This window comes from Agelaius phoeniceus, chromosome 5 (assembly GCF_051311805.1).
Source record: "Agelaius phoeniceus isolate bAgePho1 chromosome 5, bAgePho1.hap1, whole genome shotgun sequence".
NCBI classification, from domain to species: domain Eukaryota; kingdom Metazoa; phylum Chordata; class Aves; order Passeriformes; family Icteridae; genus Agelaius; species Agelaius phoeniceus.
In genome coordinates, this window is record NC_135269.1 from 53,897,519 (window position 1) to 53,919,995 (window position 22,477).

Here is a 22,477-nt window from a genome sequence, read left to right on the forward strand (position 1 = left end):
ACTTCGCCCGGGGAGGCGAGAGTAGAGCCCGGGGCCGGCGGCCGGGCAGCTGCTCGCCCCGGCCGGCTCCGTGCCCCCGCCGAGCCCGGCAGCGCGGCCGAGCGCCCCGGGCCGCGCCCTCAAAGAGGCACGGGGCGGAGGAGCGGCGGCACTGGCACCGGGCCGCGCCCTCAAAAGGGGACGGGGCGGAGGAGCGGCGGCACTGGCACCGGGCCGCGCCCTCAAAAGGGGACGGGGTGGAGGTACTGGCACTGGGCCGCGCCCTCAAAAGGGGACGGGGCGGAGGAGCGGCGGCACTGGCACCGGGCCGCGCCCTCAAAAGGGGACGGGGCGGAGGAGCGGCGGCACTGGCACCGGGCCGCACCGACGGACGGCTGCTCGGGGAGCCGGCGGGGCTGCACCTCGGACAGCACCGAGGCGCCCGTGCTGCGCAGCCCCCGGCGGCACCGACGGCCGCGGGAGGCCCTCACCGTGACCGCCACCGCACTCCCCACGACACCGGAGCCAGAGGGCACCATGACCCTGCTCAAGCTGTCCCTCATGGCCTTCAGCTTCGTCTTCTGGGCAGCGGGGCTGACCATGCTCATCATCGGCCTCTGGGCCAAGGTGTCTCTGGGAAGTTACTTGGCGCTGTCGGCCAGCGGCTACCCCAGCGCCCCCGCCATCCTCTTGGCTACCGGCATCGCTGTCATCATCTGGGGCTTCCTGGGATGCTTCGGCGCCGCTACGGAGCACCGGGGACTCCTGCGCGCCTACAGCGCCTTCCTGGCCGCCGTGCTGGCGGCCGGGCTGGCGGCCGGGCTCTCGGCGCTCCTGTACCGCCAGACCCTGGCGCAGGGCTTCCAGGAGGGGCTGCGCCGGGCGCTGCTGGCCTACGGGGAGGACGACGGCGTGGCGGACGCCCTGGACGCGCTGCAGCGAGCCTTGTCCTGCTGCGGTGTGGAGAGCTACCGCGACTGGCTGCGCTCGCCCTGGGCGCTGCAGCAGAACGGCTCGGTGCCCCTCAGCTGCTGCCGGGCCCGCCGCGGCTGCCAGCGCGGCCCGCCCGACGTGCGCTGGCTGCACCGCGACGGCTGCTTCGGCAGGGTGTCCGCCTTCGTCGGCAGCAACATGTTCTGTGTCGCCACCGCTGCCCTGGGGCTGGCACTGCTGCAGCTCGTCGGCATTGTGCTGGCCTGCCTGCTGGCTGCCCGCGTCCCTCCCCAGCTGCTGGGCATCACCACCCCTCGCTGAATGCCCCCACTCCTGTCCCTAGTCCCCTCCAGCTTTCTTCTTTCCCTCATAACTGAATACATCCCACTGGGAATAGCCTTCCTTCAGATTCAGAATTTCCACTTGAGCATCCTCCTCCAGGCTCCATTCCTCTGGAGCCTGTTAGGTGTGCTATGAGCATCTCAAGTCCTTCAGAGAGGAAGGTGCTGGGAAGGTGCCTGCTGGCCTGGCCATGTGTCCTGTGGGGCAGCAGGTCCCCACTGGAGCCTCTGGACAACTTCTGCAGGGAGTGGTGGCAGCATGGACAGACATCACTCTCTGAGGCAGCAGGGACATCTGAGGCAAGGCTGGCCGGTTTTCTGGATGATGTAAACACCAAGGCACATAAATGTGGACCAGGAAAAGAGTAGAGGGTCTAGGAGAGCAAGAGAGGTGTCTCGACGTTACACCATGTGAGTATTCTTCCGAGACTGGAAAATGATGTTACTGGGAAGCTGCTGGAGTGCACGAGGGGCAGGCCTGGTCCAGCGGCGCCCAGACAGCCACGCCAGCAGCTGGCACTGGGAGCTGCTTGTCCAGCACCGTGCATCCCATTGCCGCAGATACCCTACCTTCGGTGTGAGTGTATTCAAGCTGTCCAGCTGCTAGGGGTGCTTTTCCCGCAGATGGTGTTTCCAATGCCGATTTCCATCTAAAGGTGGAGCTGCAGCTCTAAGTGTTACTCCCTCCTTCAGAATATGCCTGTCCTCTTAGGCAGTGTGTGGCCGCTTATAGATATCTTTACAGGGCTGAAAAGACCTAAAACCTTGGTCCCTGTCGTACAGGAAGATGGCAAAAGCTGTACGATCAGATCTGATGAGGGGTGGCAAGAGGAGGGAAGGGTTCATTGCCCTTCAGAAGTTTGCTTTGGACTTTTACTGTTAACATCAGGATGAATGGAACAGGCTGACTTTTATAGAAGGATTTCTAGAAAACAGTTCTCAGACTCTGACATTTTCCTCTCTCAAAGAATCTGTCTCTGAAGTCTGCCCCCACCTACATTTTTGGAGCCAGACCTGTATACAACCTTAGCGTAAATGGAGACTCCCCAAGACTTGCTGTGTAGCCCTGAGTGTATTCAGGTCAGACAGAAATATAAATCTACAAGATTTTGGTTTTTTCACAACAGACCTGGGTTTGCATTTGGAGTTTGAGGAAAAGCAAGCCATGCACTTCAGAGAGTCCTGAACTTTCATAGCTTAACTCTGGCTTCTTTCCACTTCCTTAAAACCCGTGAACTTTACTTTTACGTATTTCTCTACCTCGCAGCACAAAGACATACCCACCTTAACCAGCAAACAGGGGAGGAATGATTTCAGAAAAGAAATCAAAGACCCACAAAGGAACTCCAGAACATGGCGTCTCTTAGGAATGTGGCTTGCAAAGCTGTGGAGAATGATCAAATGAGTAAAGAAGATGTCTGGTAGCTTCATGGGAGGAGTGGAGCAACTTTGGGGGCCAGGCTTTTTTTCATGTATTAGGCAGCTATTTAGCTATGATAATCATGTTCCAGGTTAATAGTGTAGTTGAACAGTCATTTGGGTATTCATCTGCATGGGTGGACCCTGCAAATGTGTTAGGAATCTCTATAGGCAAAACTGTGCTTTAATTTTGAGGGCTGATGTTTACTATTTTACAAAATATGTTTTTTATTTTTGCTTGTAAATGTCTGTGTATATTTTTTGAGTTATGCAATAGTGGAGTTCCTGTTATTTTCTGGAAGTCAAGATGATGTACAATTTTAACAATGGGCAAAAAGTAAAGTTCATATGGTAAATGGTACTTGAGAAATAAAGTTTAGCAGCTGCTAAGAGCAAAACAGGTCACTGTGTCAACTCAGAGTATTTGCATTGCTGAATGTCTACACAAGGTACAACTAAATGAAAGTGAAATTAAGTGTACACTGAAATGTAGAGACAGAAGCATGTTATGGGTTTTAAAAATTTTTTTCAAAAGATCCATTATAGATGCACTAAAACAGGCATTTGTAGAGAGTGTGGGAAAGGGGCATGGAATTGCTCTGGGTTTATAAAAAGATCTTTATTTGAGTTAATAGGCTCTGAAAATTTACAAGAATATGACATTGCTCTATTTTTACTTCACTGATGACTAAAATTATTTCTTCTTTGATTTCTTCTTTGATTTTGACCCTTGTTGCTTTATGTGACACATAACAGTCAGTCAAAATGAAGTACTCTGTTAAAACACATTCACACATAGTGTAAATGTGCACTTCAATGAATTTGCTCTGGTTTTAAGTTGCTAAGAATATCAAAATAAGAATAAAAGCAAGTTTGAAACATACTAGTGTATGTTTGTATGGTGATCGGGTCTGGTGTCTGAGGACATCAGCTGAGTGTAATGAATAATTAAAAATGTAAACCATCACTCTGCATTCTTGCCCTCACTAAAATAGGATAAACCTTGGCAATGACCACATAAGTGCTAAATATATTTATATCACCAAAGATTTAATGAACTGGTTGTAAGTGTTAGTTAAATGTTTATTGCCAGTTCCTAGAATTAACAACGTTAACTTTTGTAATTGTAAGAAAGAAATGTCATTCTTCTCTAATTAATTTCCAGATTAAGTGATTCCCAGTAGCTGTTTCAATTGTCTGGAATTCTTTGTGCTCAGTGACAAAATCTTACTCTAAGTTTTAAAATTTATCTGGATTCAGTTTATCTGGATTTTCCATTACAAAATGGCTGTAACTGGAAAATGTTACTCTGGACAGCACCATCTATCCCTTGCTGGAATATGTTTGTCTTCTGTCATCCGCTTCAACTTTAAAGTCACTCATCAAAATGGTATATTTTAATAAAAGATCATACAATTTTTTACAAAAGGCTAATATAAATTCTAACATTACTGCTATTCAAATCAAGGAGCAAGCTATGTTGCAGTTGTAGAAACAACAGCTCTGTTGTTTGGACAAAGGGAGATTTAGGATTAACAGGGTGCTAAGATTAGACCCTTGTTATGAAACAAGGACTATTTTATAATGCTGATCTAGAATGCCAAGAATATAAATCTTTCAAACTTCAAAAGTGCTTTGATATTTCATCCAGTATGAATTATTTGCTGTAGCTAAACTTTGTGTTACAGAAAACCAGAACTAAAAATGGCCTTTATCACAGATGAATTTTTAAATAAGAATAGGTGAATTTTAAAATAAGAGATGGCTATTCTGGGGTTAGAAAACTTAAACAATTGGCCTTCCAATGTGTGCAGAGTTTACTTTTAAATGCTGCTGTTTACTTTGTGCAACTTGAAAAGTTAATGGTAGTCACGTTGTCTCCTTGAATTTTAAGCTTTTCAGGATGATATTTTGGAAAGACATTCAAAGCAAACTAGGGTGCAAAACAACCTAGTGGTAGGATCTCCTGTGATTCTTCTGTTTCCTTCTGTTTCAGTCCCTGTAGGGTAAGCCTTTTGACAGCAGAAGTGAATATTTCATTGGTCATGCCTCCATTGTGCTTCAAAATGGTAAAAGTATGTATTCCTACTCAACTCTATGTGATTCAAACCCACAGATTTCACTTTGCTCAATATGCCATTTTAGTTTGCTGAGAAATTACTTAAAGTATCACAATTGAATCCTGCTTTGTTGTGCCCTCTAGTGTCACCATCCACTTTCTGGGCCAGTAAAATGCAAATATCAAACGATATAGTGTCCCATGTCATCATAGAGAACACCATCACACGTACACATTCTTCAGAAGCATATTGGTCAAATATATGGATTTGCTTGTGAACGAGACAGAAAAAAAGAAGCAAACTAAGGAACTTACTCTGTCCTTCACATTACCTTTGATTTGCAATTAACACACACTACTCTGTTGTAAGGAGGAAATATTTTGTTAATGCTTTTAAATCTAAAAAGTAGAATTTATTAAAGCATCTTATCTGGGCTACAGAATTAAAATTATCAAATTAAACATTATTTCATATGCTCTAATTCTATAAAGATCTCTCTAATCTACCTGAAGTGGTTTCTGTGCAGCTTTGTACACTCATTCTCCTTATGTCTAGAGTCACTCTAAGGTTGGTTAAATTTTGAGTTAAGTAGCGTTTGAAGCTTCAATCTTAGACTATTCCCATTTTGTAGATGTTATCCCTGATTTGTCATATTAGGGTACTCAGACTGATGCCTTATGAATATAAGATTTGTATTTGTTGGTTTTGAACAGTATCTTGAGTCTTAGGCGAGGCCACAACAAAATAGAGGGAAGTGCAATGCTCATATTGACCAAGACAGACAACTCCTTGGGACTGATGATTCCTGAAAGACTATCATATTCCATCCTAACACTATAAAAAATATATCAAATACTACTTGGTAATTCATGTTTCTAGTTTTCCCAAAATAATGGTTCTACAGCTTTTCTCTGTCTTAGCTGAGATGCACCATCCCGAGGTATCAGCACTTTAGGGATCAAAACCTAAGAAGAGGAATATTTCATGCTTATTGTTAATAATTTCAGATAGCTTCACTTCTTCCAGGTCACAGAGATGGGGCACTGAGAGTATCTGTGGTCACTTCTAGGACTGACTGGAGGGTTGGGATTGAGAATATCTTGGTTAAAATGTCAGCATCAGGAACAGTAGTTCTACTGCTTTACTGCTGTTCTGAGAGCACCTTCCTGGGATGTTTCTCTGCTTTTGGTTCCTTGATTTGGCAGACAGCACTGTGTAGAGTGATATTTGGCCAAAAGCCACCTCTAGGACAAGATAGTCTTCTCAGTAGTTGTGCTGGAGTGTTATGCCTTGTTCTTTGCCATAGTGTACTGGTGTCCCAGTAATCCCAGGGACTGCCATTCTTGCCTGGAAACTCTCAGAAGAGGAAGAGGTGGAGGCTTGTCAGATGCAGTAGCACCTTGAGTTTCAGTGCAGAGTTCAGGGAAAATAATCATGTAGGTAAAGCACAAATCCAACAGCTAAATATACTTATCTCATAATTTGGAAAAGGTTGTTCACTGAAACAGGTAAAGAAAATATCAGAATAACTGAGGTATAAGCAGAATTGGAAACTCATTAATATTGCAAAATTTCCCACCAGTGTGGCATGTTCACACTTTCTTATCTATTTTGCCCTTCCATCTACCTCTCTAATTCCACTTCTTATTCCTGGAGTGTAATTATCTGTAATCTCAGTTATTAGTTTTCTTCTACCTTATGGGCTCCCGTGAACAAATTCCTTTATTTTCTAGCTTCCCACCCCAAGGTCAGGCAATCCTTCGACATCTGAGCTCCTTGATGGAGAGGTTTTTGAAAAGAAGCCTTTTGATTTGCCTGTTTTAGTAACAGCACTTTTCTAGCACTAGTAGTTTATAATTATATGAAAAATTTGACAGAAAGTCATAATTAAACAGTAATTTCAGATAGCTATTTTTCTATTAGGCATTTGTTTCTTAGCAAAGCAACACTTCCTCTCTGCTCTTCCTCACTCGCTCTCTGCTCCCCTTGCATGTATCATCTTTGTTGACTTGATGGTATTGTTAAAGTGATAATATTCTGGGAAACTTAGGCAGAAGATAAACTAGTAATTTTACATGGAAATAAGTGGGTTTTGATCAGCTCTAGTGATTACATTAATAATTTAATTAATAATGTTTAGAAGGTACCATTGAGCTAACTCATCAGAAAATAAATGTGTCACGAGATACTTAGTGGAGAAAAAATGAAGGTCCCAGAAAACAAGTCTCATGGCTTAAAAGCAGAATACAGATAATTTTAAGTCTCCTGGTAGAGGGCATTGAGACATACACATGGTTCATACAGCTGACAAGTAGAAATGAAGAGATGATGTGAAGTGCCGTTTCGAAGCCAGCTTTCTAGCATGTGTTGTATATGTCATGCTTCTAGTGTGTCAGGGATGTCATCCTTTATTTCCATTCTATCTGATGTTTCTTGTGTGCTTATGACATTCACATTTATTTCTTACTCAATTTTTGCCTTAAGACACTCATCATGCTCTTTTCCTTTAGCAGGGGGCTTAGCAGTGATGTTGAAGAACCATTCTGTCCCTGCTGGTGGATCCAATAAGATTTCTCCTGTGCTTCCTACATATTTCACCCATAAAAAAGGACATCACTATTTTTCTCTGAGCCTGCACTGCTCAGTGTCTTGTTTGCTTCTAATTTATAATACAAAACATAGATTAATCAGCCTGTCCACAGAGACTATAATAAAGAAAAAACCCTGCTTCCCTTTAAGCCATTTGTTTTTCAGAGTTTACTCAATTGTACCATCTAAGCTTCATTAAAGTAATTCCCCTGCTGCTGCTTCCTCTCCAGCTTTTAATTATGACATTGTAGTACAATCCTTAGTTGGGAACTTCCTTTTTTTTTGTTCTTCCCTCTTGGCTTTTATCATATGATTTTAATCCTGTATTTACATGTTTTCAAGGTATGCTATTCTGCTTCAAATGAGGTTTAAAAAGTATTCGACACCCTCTTCTCCCACACAAGGATGAGAGGAAATGGCCTCAAGTTGCAGCAGGGGAGTGTTAGATTGGATATTAGGAAAGATTTATACACCAAAAGGGTGGTCAAGCATTGGAACAAGCTTACCAGGGAAGTGGTTGAGTCACTGTCCTTGGAGGTGTTTAATAGACAGGTTGATGTGGCACTTAGGGACATGGTGGCCTTGGCAGTGCTGGGTTAATGGCTCGACTTGATGATCTTAAAGAAGACTGTCCCATCTGCTGGCTAGCAATGGGAGCAGGCAGACCTCACAGTCCATCTCATCACAGCTCCCAAATCCCTGCTGATTTATTCAGGGATGTGGAAGTAGTGTGGTCAGCCTGTGGTGCTCTGTTTCTATAGCCCATGCAGTTTCCTGCAGGATGGATCATTGCAAGTTATCTGTGCTGTGCTGGCACTGTGCTGCAGGGGCTGTTTGCTCACATGGGTGAGCACATGCTCAGGTGTAAGGAGCTAATGTGAATTGGGAATGTTACCAGAGGGTATCAATTCATCAAAGGGTAGATTCTAGAGATAAGAAAGAAACATTAAACCATTCTCCTTGGGACTACTTTTGAAGGTTCTAGAAGTTTATTCTGTTCTCAGGTTTGCAGAAAAAGACCTGGCAGCTGTGGAGGCTAGGTCAAAAGAGTCAGCAGGGTGCTCTTGTGACAAAGGTAGCCAACCACATTCTGGGCTGTGTTAACAGAACTGTAGCCAGCAGGATCAAAGAAAATATTAATTCTTTTTCTCTGGCACTCATGAGGTTGTGTTGGAACCAATGTGTCCAGTTTTGGATGAGATACAGTTGATAAATTGTGACTTATCTGGCCCAGGGCCACTAAGCTTGTTGGGAAGCTAGGCAACATGGTATATGAGGAGAGGCTGTGGGAGCTGGGTTTGTTCAGCCTGGAGACAAAAAGGCTTGGGGGGGGTCATCAAATAGCTGTCTTCATGTTTCTCATGGCATGATTTAGTATGCCCAAGATGCAGTTCTCTGGGTATCAGAGCTGTCTACATTTGCAGATGCTGCATTCTTGTGTTTAATCACGCAGTGGTCACTTGTAGGAACTGACATGCATGTAAGTCACACTTTGGGTTTGAGTCAAAACTGAGGAGGAAAGAACAATCATTACGTGAGCAAACAGTGTGTAGAATATTGCCACTGGGTAGCAGTGCATTGTAATAGGTCTTTCTTTACTTGCAAGGAAGGCAAATGCTTAATTTCAGTCCCACTATGCCAGAAACAAGAAGCAGTGATTTTTTTTCTGCTATCCTGTCCAGCAATTTCAGGAGAAGTCAGTTAATATTTGTGTCCAGAGATTTTGTACATCATTCATCTTCTACTCCTATTCTTAAGCTGGACTGACTGATTTGATGCTGTGCTGAGTGCAGGCACTTGGGTATGAGTTCCTATTGTGCAGTTGTCCTTCCCTCACCCATTCTTGAGGATGTTTTCAGCTTAGAAGGGCTGAAGAACCATGGCATAGCCAGGAGCAGAAACTCAGACAGAGGACAGACATCTCACTTGGTGACTCCCAAATAAATCTGCCCAGCTGGGGCACATGCTGGCCTAGCTAACCCTGCCTCTGGTTGCAGTGATGGCTCCCACAGAGCTGACTGAAGCATCTCTGCATGTCACTTCTGGGGTTCACTCACTGCTGTTACCAGCTTGGGGGAATCTGTACCCATTGTGAGCACCAGTCAAACTGCTGGTTCATAGTAGGATTGAATGTAAACTCTTGAAAAATATGACCAGATGTTAAACAATAGCTGCTGAGTACTAACAGATGTGACAGGCCAGTCAAGTGTTCTTGAAGCCTTGCCTTGGCATGCAGCAGCTTTTGTAATAGAATATGGCTAAGCACAACCCTGCATTTTTATTTTCTGTATAATGGGAATGTGTTACACACTCTGAAGAGGCCAGGATAAAAGCTGATTGCAAATGTATTATAAATTTTAACCTGCTAAGAAAATCTTGATCTTGAAAATGTGCTACAATGCATTTTGGAACATTTCAACTACGTTTTGTTCACAATAAGCTTCTGTAGAATGAGTGGATGTCACTTTAATGGTCCTGTACTTACCAAACAGTATGCCTTGAGCTTATAGCTGGTATTTTTCTTCATGTGGACACATTTTAGAAAGCAGAAGACCAAAAGTATCTCTCAGGTACCCTTAGGCTCTCTGTACCCACCTGCTGGGACAATGCTTTTTGGGAAATAGGAGTTTTACAGGCACAGCAGGAAGTTTTCCTTTCAGTGGAATCCTTTGTGCCAGTGCATGTTGCAAGCAAATTCAGGGAGTAATGATGTTGAACATGTGGACTTGAACTGTTCTGGACTATAGAGAAAGTGCTGAGAATGCAAGAGGGAATGGTTTGGCTGTTCTGGGCCACAGATCTCCTTGGGAGAGATGAAGAGATTACTGGAATTTAGAGTTGTTCTGATATTTGTTTCTGTTGATGACATGTCACCTGACACAGGGCCTGAAAATTGGGGATGCTCCAAAGCTGGGGATGCTCCAGATCAAAGTACAAGCCACCATATTCCCAATTCCTTTAGTGTCTGACAGTGCCCTGTATTCACTGGGCATGAATAAATCTGAACTGTGGAATCCAGGCAGCCTTTTTTTTTTTGTATAAAATAAGAGGCAGGAGAAGATAAATGCTTAAGCTGACTATTTAAAATTTGGATCAAATAGAGTAATTCAATAGGTAAATGAAACATGTCTCTTAAAATGCTGTTATAGAACACCCAAGAAAACATCAATATCAATGTCATGTAACTTAAGTTTATCTTACCAATGCCAGAAACCTTTTCATAATGCCCTTATGTAAGGACTTCCTGGTCTATTGCTAGTATTTTAAACAAGAACCTGCAATTAAAACATGCAATTCCTAGCTTCAAAATCCCTTAATTTTACTTTTTTAATAAGTAGAGCACATAAAGTGCCTTATGTAAAGAACAGACAAGAAACCAGTTGTTCACCTTGCTGCCAGGCATCTCATTTCCAGGCAGATTATCTGAAGTGTTTTATAAAGTTTGATATAAGAAAATGTTTGCACTTCAACAGGGCAGGTATTCACACCATTTCTGGCAAAAAGGACTGTACTATACAGTTTCATGTTGAGTTTCTTTTTCTTTCTCCTGCAAATCTCTGCTTTGTACCCTGGGCTGATAGCAAGACTATGGCACCAAATACCAAGCAGGTGTGGTAGGTTGGAGAAATCACTGATTGCAATGCTGCTTGTCATTCCAATTAAAATGGTGCATGGACACATTTTCCTAGAGGGCCCTTTACACGTGATAAAAAGTCAGTGCTTGACATAATTGTATTAGACATTGGAAAGCTGACATGAATTTTTTCTTGATGCAAACATCAGTCATCTGCAGTTTTTGTGTTCAAAAAGTAATTCTTGTCTAATTTTTAAAGACTATCAGGCTGAGAAATTTTTAGTCTCTTAGTGGCTGCACAACTGTTCCTATTCATCTCATGAGAAAGTTTGGGCTGGTAAATAATGATACTGTTATATTGATTGTTGTTATATTGATTATTGATATCAATGTAACTGATGTTGTTATATTGATTTTCTGAGAATGTATTAATGTTATTATAAGGACAGTAATGCATGTACAGATGGAGAAACTCCAGGAAGCTTTTAACAGTGCAATGGACATATCCAAAAGCTAGTGTCTGTCAAGCTAGCAGGGGACAGATCAGGCAACTGGATACCATGTCACATTATGTGGGATTTCTGGGAATCCCTTCCAAAGTCATTTAAAACAGAGGCAGACTGCAACTCAGTCATGTGGACCCTCACTCACTGCATCACCAAATCTAGATGGTTTCAGATTTGTGTGGGGGCAGACTTGTATATCACCAAGACCTCACAGTAAACAGTCTCAGACTACATACTGAGGGGGAGGATTAGAGGATGGCCTCTGTGACCACAGCTGTGGAAAGAGACAATTCCTTACAGGCTGTTTCCCATTCACAGTGTCTCAGAGGACTCAAATTCTTGCCAAAACCTGGCAACAGACAGATCCTTGCAGATACCAGTGCTGGTTTTGATGTGCCCTATAAGCTGCCCTAATCACTATATTATAGTTTTAGTTGCCCAAAGATTTTAAGATATAGCACATCTCTAGGATTGTTTTTGTTTCCTTGTTTTGTATCTTGTTCTCTGATATAAAAAAACCAAAACAAAACAGGCTGAAACCACCACCACTTTTCCATTTCACTGGACTCAAGCTCCACTTGTAATTTTTTAATGTTTTTAGTTCGGGTATTTATTCCACCTACCAATAATTTCTTCAGTCTAGCTAGGATTTTCTGTGCAGATCTACCTTTGGGAAACCCGGGCTGTCCCGAGTGAATACCAAAAATTGCCCTTTAATTTCATGGGTCACTGACACTCGGATGCAGCGTGACGTGATCCGGTACCCGTCTTTGCAGAGACTGACCTTGCCCGTCAGAAAATGTACAAATAAAATGTGTTTAATCCTTGTTGCAGACAGAGAGACAGGGCCCTGAGGGAGAGAGTGGCTCCAGCAGCAGTGTGGCTGCTGCACACTGTGGCTGCATTCTGCACATGGGCTGGGCTGCCAGCTGAGCTCCATTATCCTACCTGGAGCCAGCTGTGAAACTGCCCTCCCAGAACAATGGTATAAATTCTACTTGTGCAAAACCAATATTTTCCAAAAAGAAGTTTAGTTTCCACAAAGCCTGCCTAGAAAGAGCTGTTTAATTTCCCTGGGGACTTTTGAGATCCCTGGATATTTATGACTGTACTTGTTCAGATAATTTAGAGCATGAGGATGTTACAGACTGTGTACAGAGATGTGGAAACTCCTGAGTAAGTGCTTGCTTGGGCTGATGTGGACAAGCAGGGAGCCGTGGGGCTTCACAGAGATGGGCTTGGGCTTCCAAACAGCCCAACCCAAAACTGCAGTATCATGCCTCAGTGGGTAGTTACCCTGCTCAGCAGTTTGGAGGTGGCTCACCCAGAGCCAGCCCCACTCTCCTTTACATAATCTCTGTCTCTTCAACAGACTGGCTCTTATCTCTCTGTTCTGCTTCATCTGCTCCCGTCCCGTGATGAGAATTCTCTGCTGCCTTCTGTCCCTGAAGCAATCCCATGAGACTTAAAAAGAAGTGTTCTATTAGCCTTCAGTCCTGGGTAATTTTCACCAGGTGTAATTACAGCCTGACTTCTCTCCATTCCCCCTGAAATTTTGCTTTGAAATTGTCTGACACTGCTTCCTATTAGAAAAGCCATTTTACTTCACTTGGGGTTACTGCATTTCAGAAATGAGTAAAGTGATTTCTAAATGCAGCCTGAAAATGCTTTCAGCTAAGGGTTACTCTGAGTTCTTTCTTTATTTTTTTCCAGAAAGAATTCAGTAAATTTGTCAGCCAGCAAAAGAGATGGAAACTTAGGCTTTATATGTACACATCAGAAAGGAATCTGGCTCATGAAGAGAAAGGTGAAATTATTCCTTCTTCTTTGAAAGCTGACCTTTCCCCTGGCAAGGTACATCAAATTACAATAACTGCACTGATTTCATTGCAGCACCACTGGGAGCACTCTAATTCCATAAAATAAATTAGCATAAACACAAAGCACACATGACAGGTATATGAGAAAATGTTCCAAGTTCTTTCTGTGCAATATTAATATGTTACTCATCAAAGCTGTGAGTGAAGTGAGGGATTAATGTTTTTAGCTACATATGATTTATGATAGTGAAAGAACAAACATTGCTGCTTACTGTTAGGAGGGTGTTCTTTCCAGACAATTTAGTAAAAAAGAATTTCTACTCCCTGTCTATCATTGAGATTAATTCAGATCGTATTACATAAGATTTTGGGAAACATATTTTCTCTATTTCTGTCACCTGCACTTGCGATAGTTTTAGATTTCATGTTGCAATTTAAAAATTTTAGTTTCTTCAAGAAACTGATTATAAAATTCTTGATAGAAACGACTGTACAACACATGCAAAGATGTGTAGTTACCTTGGTTGATAACAAATGGTAAGGAGAAGAGTATGAAAAAAAATCTATAAACGCTTGTGTCTGCAAGTTGCATGCAAGACCAATGCTATGATTATTTCTCAATAAGAAATTACATAAAAGGTGACTTTAGCTTTAAACTGTTAAAATTTTGCTAATTCTTAAGTCTAGCTTCAGGCAAGGCTTGAACTTTCATTGTTGCCACTGGGTGAATGCATACTTAATGCAATATGCAGGATTAATTTCTCTCATAGGTCATTTAGGAAGCCTGTTATTAAACCTAGTTACCAGGATAAGGGCTGAGATTGTTACAAATACTTATCATACTAAATCATGCCAAATGATAGAATGACACATAATGGCAACAAATTAAAACATTTTATCTCTTTGAATGATGTTAATAATGGATGTGTGTGAATATTAACGAGAAAAACTGGACAATCAGTGAGTCTATACAGAACTGGCTTAATGACACACAAAATGTCACCTTTTGGATTAATTTATCAGAAGGAATAGAAACTGGTTCCTTTTTGAACCTTTCATTTCCACATGAAATGATTGTGATCAATGCCTATGTTGAATTTAACAGAAAAATTTCCACGTGTGTACCAAAGGCAGCTCCTGTCAACAAACTAATAGTGTTTAGGTCTGTCTCCTGGTGAGAGGGGGAGAGGAGCAGGAGCAGCTGGCAGAAGCTGTTCAGAAATGCTGGCTGTGTGCTGTGTGTAGCAATGCTGTTTCCTGCACTCACCACCTGCACGGAGCGCTGGGCAGCCAGAGCTGCTGGGCAGAGCTGTCAGCTCCCAGAGGCAACAAATGAGCCCTGAGCAGCACCTTGCAGCTCAACACAGTTTACACACAGGCAGGTTCTCTACCTGGTGTCTCGTGTGCTCTCACTGTGTCAGGCTCACTGACTAGAAAGAATCTTTCTTACTGCAAAATTCTTAATGAATAGGACAGTTTTAACAGTAAAGGAGTGCTGGTGCTGAGAGAAAGAACTGCATCCCACTTCAGAGCACTGAACCCTAGGAAAAGGGGAGAAAATCTGTCTACTTCCAAGTTCTTATCCACTGATCCAAAATTGCTAAGTACATTTTAATTGCATATTTTTATAGGAAATGTAAGAACTGAACTGAATTCCTCACTTCATACCACCATGGAAAGGCAGTGGAATTGCTGCAGCTGGTGGATAAATCGATGTACCCACCTGTCCTCATATTGTCCACCTTGAAAGTGTCAGAGGTGAGGCACTGTGGGTTTTTTAATGTGGCCTCAGATAGTGCTGGAATGGTTCCTGCAGGTGAGACAGGTGTGGCCTCCTGAAGCAGCCTGGCTGGAGCCTGATGTCTTGTAAGCTGGCAGGCTTGTATGAGCCATTGGATGAAGAAGAAACTTCAAGAATCAGGATACAGAGTGTCGGTGTGCTCAGCCTAATGCATTGCTGCCTTTGCATTAAAAAATGTGAAACTCCTCAGAGAAGCAGAGGTTATGCTTGCCCAAATGAATTTCTTTGTGTATGGTAACTCAGCTGGCAACAGACACATTAATAATAAAATCAGACAAGTTACAATCTTAATATCTGGGGCTTCTATACCCAAATCCTGTTCCCCAAAGCAGCATCTGTTATCCACAGTGTTTATCACTGTGCTGAAAGCAGCATGGTAGAGAGGTGGTGCAGGAAGGTCAGTGAAAATTCATTTCACAGAGGAGTGTTGCACTGTGCCATTTGACCTTGACATTTAGTTTAAGTATAGCACATAGAACACCTTCATTTTACCTGTACAATCTTGGGTAAATATACAACTTGGTGCAGGCTGCTTGCCTGTACAAAATTGCAAAGCTGTTTTTGTTTAATTATCTCTGAGTTTTGATTTACTAATTTCATTTATGTATCCGCTGTCATCTCTATTTTCATCTTGTACATTGCTTTTCCTGTATATATGTCAGGTATTTTCATCCCAACATTTTTGCAGGAGCCAGAAAAAGCAATACTTCAGAAAATATTTTACAACTCTATTTATATTTTTTTTCCTCACATGTACTAAAGTAATGAGCTCTCAGAACTCTCTGGCTAACCTTAATAACTAAATCATGAAAATAATTCAGATTATAACAAAAAGGTCCTGTCCTGAATAAAGCAGTCCATTTTAAATTCCCCCTGAATTTCTATGGCCTGTGATTGGTGGTTTGGTTATGCCTCAGAAGTAGAGTCTCCAGCTGGCCAAGTTTGCTGTGATGGAGGACACTCAGCAGGAAGTGGCCTCCATCATAGCAAACTTGTGGCCCTTCAGTCACAGCCTTTCTGAGGACAAGGGCCAATTTGCTGCCTCTGCCTTGCTGAAGACAAGTGGGCCCATCCTGACAGCCCAGCAGGACTCCTGCCAGCAGGAGCAGCTCCTTGTCCAGCCCAAGTGATAGCAAAATAAATGGCCCAGGCTAATGTAGAGGATACTTGACTCCATTTCATTTGTAAAGCTTTTGCCTTTGAACTCTCTAAGTAAAAGAAAAGTATTTAATATATTGACACAAGGGCAGATACATATTAACATTTCAGAAGGTGATTAAGGGAGCTATCAAGAAGATATTTTAACAGAAACATTGGGAGGTAATGTGTCATTGGAATAACAGTTCTACTAAATACTAGGCATTATTCTCCAGGAGTAAGACATAATTGGACCAGCACATACAAATTACCTAGTGCACATAGAAAGTTGGTTAGATGATTGCTAACAGAAACAATGTTATCTTATTCATACATTTGCTGCTTTTATTAGCATGCAGCAGGAAGAAAATGGAAATGATACCGTAAAATCCTCAGTTTGTATTGAGGTGTACCAACTTCCATGCCATAAAGTCTGTGTGTATCAGACATCCATGCTAAACAGGTTTTGTCTATGCTGCTTGGGAGCCAAATGCTTTGGGGCTTTATTTCTGCTATAAATCTGCAGAGGAAACATCATTAAAGCTAGCTGTTTGTGTATCATTTATTACTCTAACCTGATAGATTGCTCAGCACAATCATAGCTTATTTGGACACATTTGGCATCACTTATCACATGGTCTCTGGCTTCCTAAGCAGAAACAACAAATTAACGTTTAAAATTTCAACATTACAATGAAGACATTAGCATTCCTGTCTCTAAGGAGTTTCCTAATGGAGTAAATTCCAGAAAATACAAGAAACTGGTGGGGGAGGCTGAAGGTGGATTTGGGAGGTGTTAGGTACTCTGGGGCAGGCAGTGTTGTATTTGTGTTCATCCTGTGATAAAGCAAAGCTTGCTCTTCAGTGAGAATGAGGGATTTATTTAACATTTAGCATGGAGCAAGGGTAAGCACACCACATCATTTTCACACAGAGGTAGTAAATAGACTGTAAATTTTAGTCTAATTTTACTTTACAGAAGCTGAATGTTAAGCCCAGTCAGTGGGCAAAGCTGAAGCTGCTTCACATTCAGTGAACAAAGCTGGTAAACTCCACTCAGTTTGGCTCTCCAGAGCTGGTGAACAGCATTGGCACCTGCTGGCTCTCCCTGTTTTCCTCACTGCTGGGAGGGTTCTGCAGCCTCTCCTAAGGCAGCTGTGGGGATGAGCTGCAGTGAGGTAGATGCTTTGGTGAGGCAGAGCAAGGTGCTTCCTGTCACCATCATATTTTCTGAAAAATCCTTTTGCCAGGATTTCTTCTCCTGGGAAGCTGAGAAGCCACAGAGAAAAATGAAAACAATAATTATCTGATTGCTTCTCCTGTGTTTTGCTGCTTTGGAATGTGGTTGGAGACTGTTTATCCAATAGGTGGTTGTTTGATTGGTTTCATGTGAATTGTTTTTACTTAATGACCAATCACAGCCAGCTGTGTTGGGACTCTGGAAGAAGTCATGAGTTTTTCATTAGTATCTTGTTAAACCTTCTGTCTGTATCCTTTCTCTATTCTTTAGTATAGTTTTAGTATAGCATTTTTTAATATAATATAATAGCATAAAATAATAAATTAACCTTCTAAGAACATGGAGTCAGATTCATCAATTCCTCCTTTATCCTGGGGACTGAGCAAATACCACAGCTTCCCACCAGTACAGGATCTGTAGCTCTGGGAGTGAGGTGTTATGAGGATGTCTAAGGGAGAGAAGAGAGTGTAACAGCATCATCTCTGGCAGTTTGGCTTCAAGGAGTAGTGTGATTCTGGACAAAATTGCCTGTCACACCTGCCAGCTGCACATTGGTTAATTTTGCAGAGTGAGTCTGTTGTGATTGCAGCTTCTCCAGCCTAGAACAGCCCTGGAGATTCTACCAGAGGTACAAACCAGCCCCTGGTAGAGAAATAAGGCTTCAGACACATGACAAGTCTGTCATACATGCCTGGCAGGAATTTTTGGTCCAGGACAACACATTAAATGTAATCTGAATTTAAACTTCCAGACCACAGATGCTGGGGCAGTGAGGAAATCAGCACCAACTGCTTCTATTTAGTGATCTGCTCCTGTGGTACTGTGTTGCTGGTTAATGAAGAAGCAGGCAGTGAAACCTAGGCACAGTATCTGTAAGAATTGCCTTGAGAAGAACAGTTTTTATGTGCAAGGAGATATATGGTAGAGAAACAGAGCGGAATGTCAGAGGAGGGCTCAGCAGGCAGGGATGTCACAGACTTTGGGTGAAGGGGAGGGGAGCAGAGACAAGTCAGAGACTGGTCCAGCTGAGGATAAACATTTTCTACATGGCCTTTGGCTGTGTTTGGCTTACCAGAGGATGCCTTTTGCCTTTGGTAGCCCTGGGCTCTGACCCACCCGTGTTCTGCCCTCAGCAGCTCTCCTGAGAAATCAGCAAGTCAAGGGATCCCTCCTGTGTCCCCGTGCTTTGTACAGCCAAGCCTGCAGGTCCGTGGGCTCTCATTTCTCCCTGGGTAATGTTCTGGCTGCAGAAACAAGGCAGTGGGCAGCCCTCCTGAATGGAGAGTGTGTTCTGATGACCAAAACAATGAGTGCTCACCCAGGAGCCCTCCAAGGAGGGCAGCTGTGAGCCCAGGCAGGCAGGCTGAGGCAGCTGGGCAGGAGCAGTGCAAAGGCTCTGGGCTCGCTGGCTGCAGGGTTGGGGCAGCTCTGTGACAGCAGCTCCCAAGCACTGCTGCTGTCCAAACACTAGGAAGTAACACGTGCTAAATTAGCAAGTTATCTCATCAGAAGGCTTCTGCTTTGATTTTGCACATGAAATCTGTCACCAAGTATCTTGCAATTTACTATTAGCCCAAACACGAAGTATTTATAAAACCCTTAAAGATTTACAGATTTTAATTCACTACATAACTTACAAAACTTAATTATACTACTTAAACTTGAAAAAATTAGATAAAATTTTATGGACTTGTTTCAATGCTTAGGATAAAAATTAAAAATCCAGTTCCCATTTGTAGTGAAAATGACATCCCTATTTTAACATGTATTTGCCAAGGAAGCAGTACAACAGAAGGCCATAAAGTTTTGATTATAACTGTTTAAAGTCCAGGGCCAGAACCTCCAAAAGAGACACTTGGTCTGCTAGGAAAAAAGAGGAGCATGCCTGCAGGGGAAATTTCAGTTGTCAGCCCACATTTCTTCTGTTGTTACCCAGAAATTCAGTGTAACATAAACCTGCATCTAGATGGTAAAAGGAAAATATGAAAAGAAATAGCTCTAGCTTTAGGTCCGAGGGTCTCTTTCCAAGACTTTACTCTTGGATCTGCCCTTGGTCCCCATCTTGCCATTACTTTAATATGAAACTCTGTTTAAACAAGACTTATGGCAGGAGACCAGGCCTCCTCAGGAGCTGAGTAGAAACTGAGGATTTAGAGCAAATTAGGCCAAGGCAGCAACTCTTCTAAGTAAAGACTGGCTTGCAGAGAAACACTTTGACTGCTGCTGGGGGACATCCTGACAAACCCGTGGTGAAAAGAGTTAAATAGACTTTTGAAAAGATCTTAAACATAGAGGGAGAGTTACTTCTCTGTATATATACTGGCTGATGTTCTCTTTCCAGAACAGGGAATTCCTTGATTTCACAGGGTGACATGGAGAGGTTTTGAGGGAGCTTGGTGCCAGGAGAATGCATGGGGACAGAGGCATTAGGTATGTTCAGTGCCATTCCTTCTACAGCCACTGCCTGTCTAGCTGAAAGGTTATATTCATTGTCCCAGCTCTCTCAGCTGTTCCTAATAGGAGAGATACTCCAGTACCTCCATCACCTTTGGGACCCTTCATGCCTTCTTCCCAAGCACTAAAATATTCTCTGTCATTGCTTTGGAGTGATTCTCATGATACTTAAGCGTCTCACAGAAGCTCCTTTGACTCTTCTGCCACTTCTGTTATCATGTGAAGCATCCTATGAAGAAACCTGGGATACCAGGTTTCCCAGAATCTCAGCTTTGTTATTCTGGACCATTTATTCTTTATAGCTAGCCTGAATCTAGATATATCCTCTTCTAGTTTAAACTCTCTTTTAGACCCTCTTCTAGTTTAAAACCATTATGCCTTGTCATATTGCTACAGACCCTATTAAAAAGTCTGTCTCCATCTTTCTTATAATCCTCTTTAATATTGAAAGGCCACAATAAGATCTCCCTGGAGCCTTCCCTTCTCCTGACTATTAATTTATTCGGGACATCTAGTCACTCCTTTATATTGTTCAAGCCTTTCCAATAACAGGATAAATCTGTCAATGTGAACTCTGCAGGACTGTACATTGAGGACAAACAGTACAGAGTTTTCTTAGCCCCCATTGTGGCACATCCTTTTTCCAAGTTTGCATGGATGAACACATCCATCACTTTGCAAAAGAAGTTCCTGAACTGCTCTCAGAAACTCTTTTCCTCAGCAACAAAATGTACCCATCTGTCTCCTCCGCTGTGCGCCTCAGGGTCTGGGCACAAGCTTGTTATTCCAGAGCAGGAGCTGGTAAACTGCCATGGGGTTATTGCCATGCTATAAAAGCTCTAAGAGCAAAAAACTGGTATAATCTTCTAAATGTGTAATTTTTCTTTACAGGCACCCATCTGCAGTGGGGTGGTTTTCTGTCTCATTTCATGCAAGATGTCAAATTTTGTTTGTGAATCATGCATTCTTCTTTCAGGGATTTATTGTAGTCTTTGCTGTCCCTGGATGTGTTTGTGGAAAGCTAGACTGGTGACTGCTATGAGCCCTGTGATTATAAAGCAAAATGAGTTAAGCAAGAGTCAGTAAACTTCTTTGCTCTCGAGAGCAGCAGGAGGCCCAACAACTTCTTTCAGCTGAAGCTGGCACTGACACCAGGCAAATCCATTCTGTGAGCAAACAGCAAATCACTGAAGCATCAGAAGACAGAAGCATCCAAAAGCACTGAGGACAGCAGGACTGGAGGCCAGCATTTCTTTGACTCTGACCTGCAGAACCCTGAGATCCTCAATGGCATGGAAGTAATTCATAATTACTTTTGCTTATACAATGTTGTAAATCAGTTAAAAAATGCTAACATCTGGGGGAATAGCAAAAGCTGAAGATTTGTTTCTTGTAAATAAAGTACACAGAATGTTTTGCTATTAGTTACTGTCTGTTTACAGACAGAGTGAAATATTCATAATTAAAAGCCAGAAAATATTGGAAAATGTCTCAAAAATTATTGTTAAAACTCCCAATATGCTCTGTGGCATGATTTTAATGAGAAAAGATGTTGAGTCTTTAAAATGAAACATTCCTTGATCAATATTCCACAATGATTCTGTCAGAATTTAAAAAAAAAATTTTTTTCTAGTAGGAGGAGAGTTCAGAGAGCTTTCCTGCAGAACCAAAAAACATCCTGACCTGGTTTTGCTGGCAGGCAATGCTCTACCTATGGCATATTGTCAGCTTTAGATTAGATAGTTTAGACACAGCTGGAGTAGCTTTGGGAGAAATTGTTTTACTTTCTTGTGCTTCAGTGTCTGTAACTGTAAGCCAGGGATAATAAGGATGAGCTCTTCTGGAGCTTCTTGAACCCTCTGACTGAAAGGCTAAAGATGGGTTTTCACTATTCCTATTAATACTCTTCTGTGATGGTGATATAAAGGCAAGAATTTTCCCCTATCCAGTCCTAGGTCAAGTGTGTTTGAGGCTGTCTTCAGTTCTCCTTCAGTCAGTGGCTTTAGGAGCCTGTGCTCATGCTCTAGGCTTAACTTTTCATTAGAGCTCCTTTTGATGTAAGCCTGAGAGGGCAGTGCCAAGCCTGCTTCAAGCTGGAGATGCCATTCCCTCAGTGCAGCCTCTCCTACAGCCTGCCAGCTCTACCCTTGCTGCACTTTACATGGCAGATAACCTGGTGGCTGGGACAAAGTGACAGAGCTTCCCCTCGGCTTTGCTTGACTGCCAGCTGTCCTAACTGTGCCCCCAGCAGCACAGAGATAAATTCCACCCCGGGTTTTAATGCCAAGGAGTCATAGGAAGTACAATGCAGAGAACAGCTTCCACAATCAGGGCCTGACTCACTGACAGTATCAACCCAGCAGGACCAGAGCATCCTCACCAGCAGGCTGAGCACTGGAAAATGCCAGTGGAGTCAGCAAGATGTAACCAGATGGGTTGGCCTAATATGTGATAATGGGAAATGAAGGGAAAATACTAAATATAGCTTATTTACAAAGTGAAGTACAGAAGATGAACATTCCTATGCAAGATGCATATTTATATGTATATATAGAATTTGTAGGTGTATAGTTGATGTATATATAAATGTATATTTGTGTAGCTGTACATTTACTCAGTTTGGC

The 22,477-nt window shown here is 42.6% G+C and overlaps 1 pseudogene; it reads left to right on the forward strand.

The window, feature by feature from the left end:
* Positions 1-516: 516 nt before the first annotated feature.
* On the forward strand, positions 517-1,233 carry LOC129120074 (tetraspanin-7 pseudogene; annotated as a pseudogene).
* The last annotated feature ends 21,244 nt before the right edge of the window (positions 1,234-22,477 follow it).